Genomic DNA, 8,910 nt, shown 5'->3' with positions numbered 1-8,910 from the left:
TGGCGGGAATCCAGCAGAATCTGTATGAGAACACCGAAATTAAAGAGGAAAAAGAACGGGAATTAGGTCATTTGAATTCTGCCCCGGGCGAATGCGAAACACGAAATTATTCTCAAAGGATATCGAGGGACACGCCTCCTCAGATTATTTTCCACCCCATTTTGCATCAGGAAAATGATTTGCAAGCATGCACTAAAATCCAAATTTAAATATTTTATGTGTGGTAGTAAATTACGTTGAAGGTCGAGTAATGCATTAGCACGAAATTTGGTCTTCAAGGGGAATAATGGATATTTTTCTCCTCGTTCATTCCCGCCGAAATGTCCGCTTATTCTTGAGTTTGCTATAAAATATTAAGATATTGATCTCAATATTGCATTGTCAGTGTTTCGGAAATTTTAAAGCCAGACGATTCTAAAGTGGAGCCTAGGGCTTGATACTAACCCATAGCCTATTCATAAAAATTAAAGTACAGTTCATGGTACACAAAAAGTAATATGATGCAAAATTCTTAGCAGTCCAATAAGTATTAGAAAATAAGTAGTTATAAAGCTATAAATTAGAATTTTTTGTTTACTTCACTCCCCTAAAACGATGTCGGAAAGTATTCTCACGCCTTCGAAATTATCCCGAACTGTATCTGTGACTGAACGCTGCGGTTACTTATACCGGTTAGTCAACGGTCGACCGGTTGAGTCTGTCGAACGCAACCATTGTGTTTTGAGCTGCTGCATTCGAAACTCATCACTTTTTCCCCTTAAAATATACTTTTGTCACGAGGAATATATTTTTTTGAGAAAAGAAAAAGGGTTTTGAAATCACGAAACACTTTTATTTTACACAGATACCTAACGACAACTGAAATACAGAACAGAGAGCTACGCGATTTCAGCGAAAACAATACAAGCATAAGAAAATTTTCATTAGCTCTATATAACAAAATAATTTTTCCTCTTTCTATCCGACAGTACTTTAATAGTTGTAAACCATCACAGAATATTTACAGGGTGAATACAAATGTTGGACCTTATTTGAAAAAAATCTTATTTTAGAAACTACTGCACACATTACAATACGTGATACTTGAATTTAAAGAGAGATACAGTGGTGGTAAAAAAAATTGCATCACCCGCGCCGCAAAGGAGAGGAATATCATCCCGAATGCATTCAACACGCAGTCAAGCATCCCGTATCCCAGATGATTTGGGGATGTATTTCTGATCAAGGGGTTGGTGGGCCTCACTTTGTGCAAGGAACAGTGGTGCATATTGGCATTTTGGAGGAGAAATTGCTTCCTACTGTCTGGGATCACTTTACTTCAAGGATGATTCTGCTCCGTGCCATAGGGCAAAACTGGTAAGTAACAATTTAAAAACCTTTATTCTGCCATTAGACTTAAATTGACATGGGGTTAAGTGATTTTTTTTCTCTAAACTCACACGCAGGTTCGGAAATGGAAAAATGAGCATGGGGTCAGCAGTTTGCCTTGACCCGGAAACAGCCCCGATCTACGTAAACAATGATCGGATTCCTGCTGTTAAATGTTCATAAGTTTTGCAGAATTTCACATACATTCATCGTTAATCGGCCAACCAAAACTTCTTACATAATCCCATTGTTTGAAAGTACGAGGGTGATGCAATTTTTTTTACCAGCACTGTATAGTACCAAGTTTTTTTTTTTTTTACCAACGAGCAAGTTACAAATGTATGAACCTTTTGTACAAACACCTAGTTCAGTGGTGCTCTACTTTTTTGCTGTTATCATTGTGGTTATCATTACTTAATACTTGCATCTGTTTATTAATTGCATCTGTTTTTCAGAAACCAATTTCTGAATATTTCGCTCCAAATTCGTAACATTGTCATTAATCGTGATATTGATTGTGTGCTACTCCAAAATGTGTGGGAAAAACCGTTGAGAAGAAATAAAAGATGGAGGGAGTGAAACTCTTTTTTTCTCGAAGCAAAGATCCTAAGTATCTTGGATCAGGTTTATTTCATTAGTTTTATGCAAAACGTGTCGCACACTCGTCGTAGTTGAATCACGTGACTTGGGATCATTGCTTCAGCTTTTCCTTAGCCAATAATTCGGACTTGCTCCTTCCACTTACTAATTCTTGCTCCAGGGAAATAATCGAATTATCGATTGGATCTATGCCTGTAACAAAAGGGTCATATATCGAACATTTATAATTGAAAAAAAAAAAAAAAACCTTGGTGTATTTCTCTTTGCATTCATGTATTACTTATTGCAATATGTGCAGTAGTCTCGAAAATACGACTTTTTGAAATCAGATTTACCTACTTAAATTTTCATTCATCTATTAAACTCAGTTTCTACCACGTTTGGTACTCGCCAACTCGCCTGCAGCCTGCAGGCATTTATTTTTCAGCACAACAAGATATTTTACTTTAAATATTACTTTAAATATTACGTATTTATTTTCTTGTACACAGAATATTTCTGTATTTTAGAAAAAAAGAAAGAGACAAGACTTAAACAGGTTTGAATAAAGGTGGTATAAATGTGTGATTTCATTTACAAATGGCTGCAGAACAAATTGAGCTTTTTTTTTTTTTTTCGAAGTTTATAGATGCATATAGATGAAGATACATATAGATGAAGATGCATATAGATGAAGATAGAAGAAGATAGATGAAGTTTATAGATATAGTTTTAAGTTTTGAAATGTTTTTGAATTGTTATATTTTATTGGCGCATATCAGAATATCGCATCTTTTTTAGTGCACATTTGATAACTGGTTCCCGTTTTATTAGAAATCTTACATTTTTAGTTTTTATCAGTTCACGGATTGTTACAAGCCTTTGTATATTATAAACTGAACCAGTCTTTTTTACAGTGCGGCTCTGGTTGATTGAACTATGATCTTGACAATATTTACCCCTCTTTGGGGTAACATGATAAGTAATTAGCGCTGAGTTGAATTGGATTACTTTCGTAATATTTTCGTTCGTATAAATTTCGTTTTGCTAAAGTTTTTCAGATCAAAATCTGCTCTAATGCCCGCATCCCCCGCCCCTAAAAAAAGAAGTAAACATTTTCAACATTTAACTGAACTATCCAGAGTCGCACTATAACGCCTGATTGAAATTTTGATGCATAGTGTTTCAGGTTTTTATTGCAAGGCTTCTTTTTGTTTTCAATAGAGATGGACCGAATATTCGGTTGGCATTCGGTATACAACATATTCGGCAGACAAACCGAAAATTCGGTTCGGCCGAATACTTCAATATTCGGTAAATGCGAGATAAACTTAAATCAAATTAGCTATCTACTATATTAATTTGTCTTTGCTTTTGGAATAATTTATTTTAAATTAATAATTATACTTAATGTAGATAAATTTAAGATGTTAAATGGAAATGTATTTCCCGAAATAGAGAAACATTTTCTATTTTAAGTTATATTAAAATTCAAATATTACAGTTAAAAATTTTTAATCAAGTATTCGGTATTCGATTTTAATCGAAAAGTCATTGTTCGGTATTCGGCAAAATATGACATTCGGTGCATTTCTAGTTTTAAATAACTTCTCGGGAGAAATTCAAAACTTTTTATCTGAAAATCCGATAATATTCGAAATAAAAATTATATACATAATATGTATATGCGTGCATGACATAGGAATAACCATTTTCTAGTAATGTCTTTTGCAATATTTTCTGAAGAGATTAATGTTCTTCTTTTCTGGAAATATATGCCTGGCAATACATTTTCAACGCGCTGTAGCTTCCAATACATTTGAACGATAGACATCGCTTTTTTACATGTAAAAAAAAAAAAGATAACAATGTGGCTAATGACATCATTCAATATAAATGTTTTTTTTTTTTTTTTTTCATATATGAACTCGGAGCTCTTGATATCGGACATTACGATAAAGTTGAATGTTCTCGAAGAGAAGTTTTCGATTCATCAAAAACTTTATTTTATTATGTTATATTTTATCTCAATATGATTACCTTGAAGTCTGAAATTTATTCTTTATATGTGGGGCTAAAACTTTTTCCTCCATGGTTTTTGTTCCCAATTTAATTTACATAATTTCTTTTTAAGGGTGTGGCAACAGTCTAAAAAATATTTCGAATTTGTTTAATTTTCGAATGGGCCGTGGTAGCCCGATCGGTAGAGTGTCGGATTCGGGGCCGGAGGGTCCTGGGTTCGATCCCCGCTGGCCGAAGACCCACCGTCGTCATTAAAGGGGACTGGGCGACGTTAAATATGCTCGTGGTCTCAATGTCCTCCAAGTGAAACGATACCTCTGGGGGTGCTAGTACCAGGTAGCTATTAGCTCTTGGACTAGTTCTAAATTCTCATTAACTGTTCGATCCGGTGATGGTGCTGCCATCTATCGGTATATAAAATAATGGAGGCAAGGCACTTAGTATGCAGTCCTCGACATAAATACAGTTGTAGTCAGTTGTGACTCTTGAATAGAATAGAATAGAATAAATTTCGAATTGATTTTGTTGTGTTCTTCGTGCGAATGGTTCTGTGCTTTATTCCTTACGAGTGTGAACCTATTCTTGAGGTTTGAGTTTTTTTGTGCTATTTTAGTCCACTACTAAAATTGAATTTTTGTGATCTATGAACGAGTCATCATTTTGTAAATTCTGTGTTTCATTTATTATTCGTATTCATCACTTTTCTTATTTCTTATGATGGTGCCGAAAAAATGTTCAGAAATACTGGCTTCTTCTTAGAGTACAAATATAAGTCCCTGATACTATATTTATTGATACTTAGAATTGAAAATGTGAGTTATGGTTTGATTCTTTTAATGTTTCTGATAATCAGGTTACAGTTTTCTTTTCGGATAATATGATTACTAAATTAATAAGAACAGAACAAAACATATAGAAATATACAAAAATTAATTTGAATTTTGACATCTTGAATTCAATGAATCATGTTTTTCGCAATCATGTTTTTTTTTGCTTGTGCGTATGTGGGTATGTGTGTGTGTGTGTGGGTATGTGTGTGTTTGTGTGTGTAGGCATGCGTGTGTGTATGTATGCGTGTAGGATATGGACGCAATCTGGAGAAGGTTTTCGCTAGAGAGCAGCATCGTGAGACCGGTCGACGGTGGTGCTGCTGAGGGTGCTGGCGGGAAAATAAAATGATAGGACCTCAAAAACAGTCAAGTGAGAACAATAAGCAATCGTGATTGCTCAAAAATAGTAAAAAATAAGCACATTTTTAAGGATAATGTTAAAACTCGTTTAGTTAGACCTTTGAAGGACCTGAGATTTGCCGTAAGAACGGAAATTGTCTCTACTCGTTTATATATTTTGTTTTTAACTGGCAACGTTAATAGCATGCATGTTGAATTTCGTGAAAATATGTTTAGTGGGTTTTGTGCAAATGAATAGAACAAACTCGTCTAAATGGTTCACTAGCGATGCAAAAGTTCGTTCAAAAGTTTGGTTCATTTATTATTCAATTCGGAAATATTTTGATTACTTAATGACATTACCTACATTTCTTCTTCACTTAAATAGTTATCGTGACTAAAAGTACCAGCGTATGAGTTCAGAATCAGAACCATTGTTGCGGCGATTTTCTCAGCGGACTGTATTTCACTAAAAATGAGATGAATTTGCTGCAAATAAATTTTTGTGTGCATTATTTACAAGACTTATACATAATGATTCTAATAATCATTGTTAATTAACCAATATATCCCTACTTTGGAACCAATGCCTTAGATAAACTATTAATGCTCCTTTTCAGGAGCTATACGAAAAACCAGCCATAGCGAATATCAACGAAGAACGAAGAGAGAGAGAGAAAAGATACAGATAAAAATTAATTTGAATTATGGCTTTTTGATTTCAAATTATGTTTTTCGCAATCACGTGTGTGTGTGTATGTAGGCGTGTGTGTTTGTGTCAAGGCATGAGTGTGTGGGTATGTATGTGTGTATAGGTATATCTATGTATGCGTGTGCGTTTGTGTCTATATGCAGGCATGAGTGTGTGTGTATGTAAGTGTGTGTATGTATGCGTGGGTGTTTGTGTCTGTGTGCAGGCATGAGTGTGTGTGTTTGTAAGTGTGTGTTTGTGCCTGTGTGCAGGCATGAGTGCGTGTGTGTGTGTGTGTATGTGTGTATGTTGGATATGGACGCAACCTGGAGAAGGTTTTTGCTAGAGGAGCAGCATCGGGAAGGGCCGGTCGACGGAGGTGCTGCAGAGGGAGGCGGGGGGGGGGAATAAAATCAACCTAACGTCAAGGACAGACAAATGAGAACAATAAGCAATCGTGATTGCTCAAAGAAAAAAAAACCGAACGCTCTAGGTTCTTATTTGCAACTCCAGAGCTCGAATACGCTACCTTGCGGTTATTAACACTACTAAAAAAATATATATAAAACATTCCACGCGCTTCTTTGGGGTAAATTACAGGCTTCAGACAGTTTGCGGTGTAATGTAATTTCAGAAGAAAGAAAATAACGCTTCCCGCAAACACGAAGAAAATTAAGTCATTCACTAAGCGTCAAACGTACGTCAACTTATACGTTATGGCATTTGTTTGTTTTACCTTTTTCGTCCGCCATTAGCTGCAGCGCCCCCTATAGTTTATTGGAGTTGCGAATTCTGAATTGAGTTGCTTTGCGGTATGTAGCAGACGGTTTTTATAGTTGAAAAACATTCAAGGTTTGGATATACTCTAGCAATCATCATGTATAGTGCAGCTCTGGTTAGTTGAGCTGTGACCTTGACTATGTTTACCTGTTTTAGGAGAGTTTAGTGAAAAATATACGGGTTATTGGCTCGGATTTAAGTTGGAATATTTTTTTAAAACTACTAAGAAAGTTTCTCAACTCAACTTAGCGCTAATTACTCCTCCGTATTTTCCGAAACGCAGGTAAATATTGTCAGAGTCGGAGCTCAACTTCTCAGAGCCTCACAATACTTCATTTGCGATGTTTTCAAAATAAAATTGTAGTGTACATTTGAAACAACAAGGGGGCTCCGCCCATTGCTCGTTGCCTCTCATCAGCTGCGGAGATTGCTTCACACTCGTATTTGTTTCGCGAAGATTAAAATCACCTGTTAAGAGGAATCAGATTAAAAGACGCGTCACAGTTAGAACAATATAAAAATCGCGTTCCGGTATAAAATAGAGTTTCAGTAAAGAACTCATTAAATTTAGAAAATTATTAAAATCCCACTCCAACCCGAAGACAAAAAGAATATGATAAACGTACGCATTACAAAATTATTTTTGAAGAAACGCTCCAAAGAGCACCTCTCCCTTAGGGTCCAAATTAACTTGTATCAAGTTTTACAGCTTATGAGCCTTCTGAACACAGCAAAACGGCCCTTTTGTACGTTTGAAAGGTCGCTTTTAAATTTGTGATCACCAGTAACATTTTGCTCTTCAGCCTCTGGGTGGAATTAAATTTAGCCTAGGACTTTCGCAAATAAGAAGGTCTTATATCGGCGTATGTAATATACTGCCGTGTGCAGGTAAAGGGCAGTAACTGCAAATTTTTCATTTTTTTTTTTTTTTTTTTTGCATTTTTGTCATCTATTGTACGTTATCTTCACAGTGCAAGCTCGCTTATTTGGTTTCCGCTGAAAAAAAAAAAAAAGCTCGAAAATGACATCTAATTTCAACATTTCCCTATAGTTAGTATTGAATCCGAAACGCGTTTCTTCAAATATCTTGAAAACTCATTTCTGCAAATACTGCCTTTTACCTGCACACGGCAGTATAACGAGACAGTTGAAACAAGCTTAAGCTGATGCAGAAAAGAAGCTCTTTCGAATGATATAGAATGTTAAGGGGGTGCGAGAAATTTTGCATCCCTTCAATAGGCAATTTATGGGAAATTTTAACTTCAAAAAAAATATATGAAATTTAAAAAAAAAAAAAAAGAAAAAAAAAAAACAGGTGTAAACCCCCGGAGCTCGAAGTAATTTTATACAAAATTTCAAAGCTGTTGGTGCTATGGCATCTCATGGACGCTGGTCAGCCGCAGACAAAACTTCACAATTTCTGTGACGTTACTTTGCTCCTCTAACGATGTCAAGTTTGTTTTAATATATTTGTTGTTCTAATATATAGAGATAAAAATAATTTTTATTTTTATTAGTATTGTTATTGATTCATTTTGCTGATTATATTCTGATGTCTCAAACATATGGAAAAGACATAATTTATAATTTTTTTGTCTTCGATAACTTATAAAATTAATTTTGAACTTAAGTAACATATATGTCCCGTGGTCCTTAGTTAAGCACAGAAAATTAATGATTAAACTACCGAATGCCTCAAATATTAATTTTAAAATCAGCGGACAACTACCAACTAAAACAAAAACGCACTTTAACCATCAAGACGCCGTTGTCACGTGAATTACATTATCTAACCGCAAATGAATACGCAAATGATTTTTTTTTAATAAAAAAGAGAAACACATTCGATTAAAATGAAACTTCTCTATCTGATGTACAAGCCATCCCCACGTACACGCATTTTAAAATGATGGAATTGGTTAATAGTTGGATGGAAGACTTCAATCTGTCTTCGTTACTGTTAATGCGCTGGAAATTGCGTGATCCACGCAATAATTACGTTTCTGCTAAATGGATTCAATATCCGTTATTTTTAATGATTTTGTCAGTAAGGACATTAAGGGCTGATGGGAGAGGGTTGGCATGAAATATTTATCGCGTGGAAAAGCTTGAAGACAGCATGTGTCACATTATTTCTTCTTCGGATTTAAGAGTCCCTTCTACTTGACTCGAACCCCTGTTATATCGCACTTCCTTGTTATAATTCTAAAAATCCAGGGAAAAGTTTCACCAGCTCGCTTTGTCAAGAGTTTACATGTGTGCTACACAAAAACTAATGAGCTGAAAATCACAAAAATACAA

This window comes from Uloborus diversus, chromosome 1 (assembly GCF_026930045.1).
Source record: "Uloborus diversus isolate 005 chromosome 1, Udiv.v.3.1, whole genome shotgun sequence".
In the NCBI taxonomy this organism is placed as follows: domain Eukaryota; kingdom Metazoa; phylum Arthropoda; class Arachnida; order Araneae; family Uloboridae; genus Uloborus; species Uloborus diversus.
Note: the sequence above shows the minus strand (reverse complement) of the source record.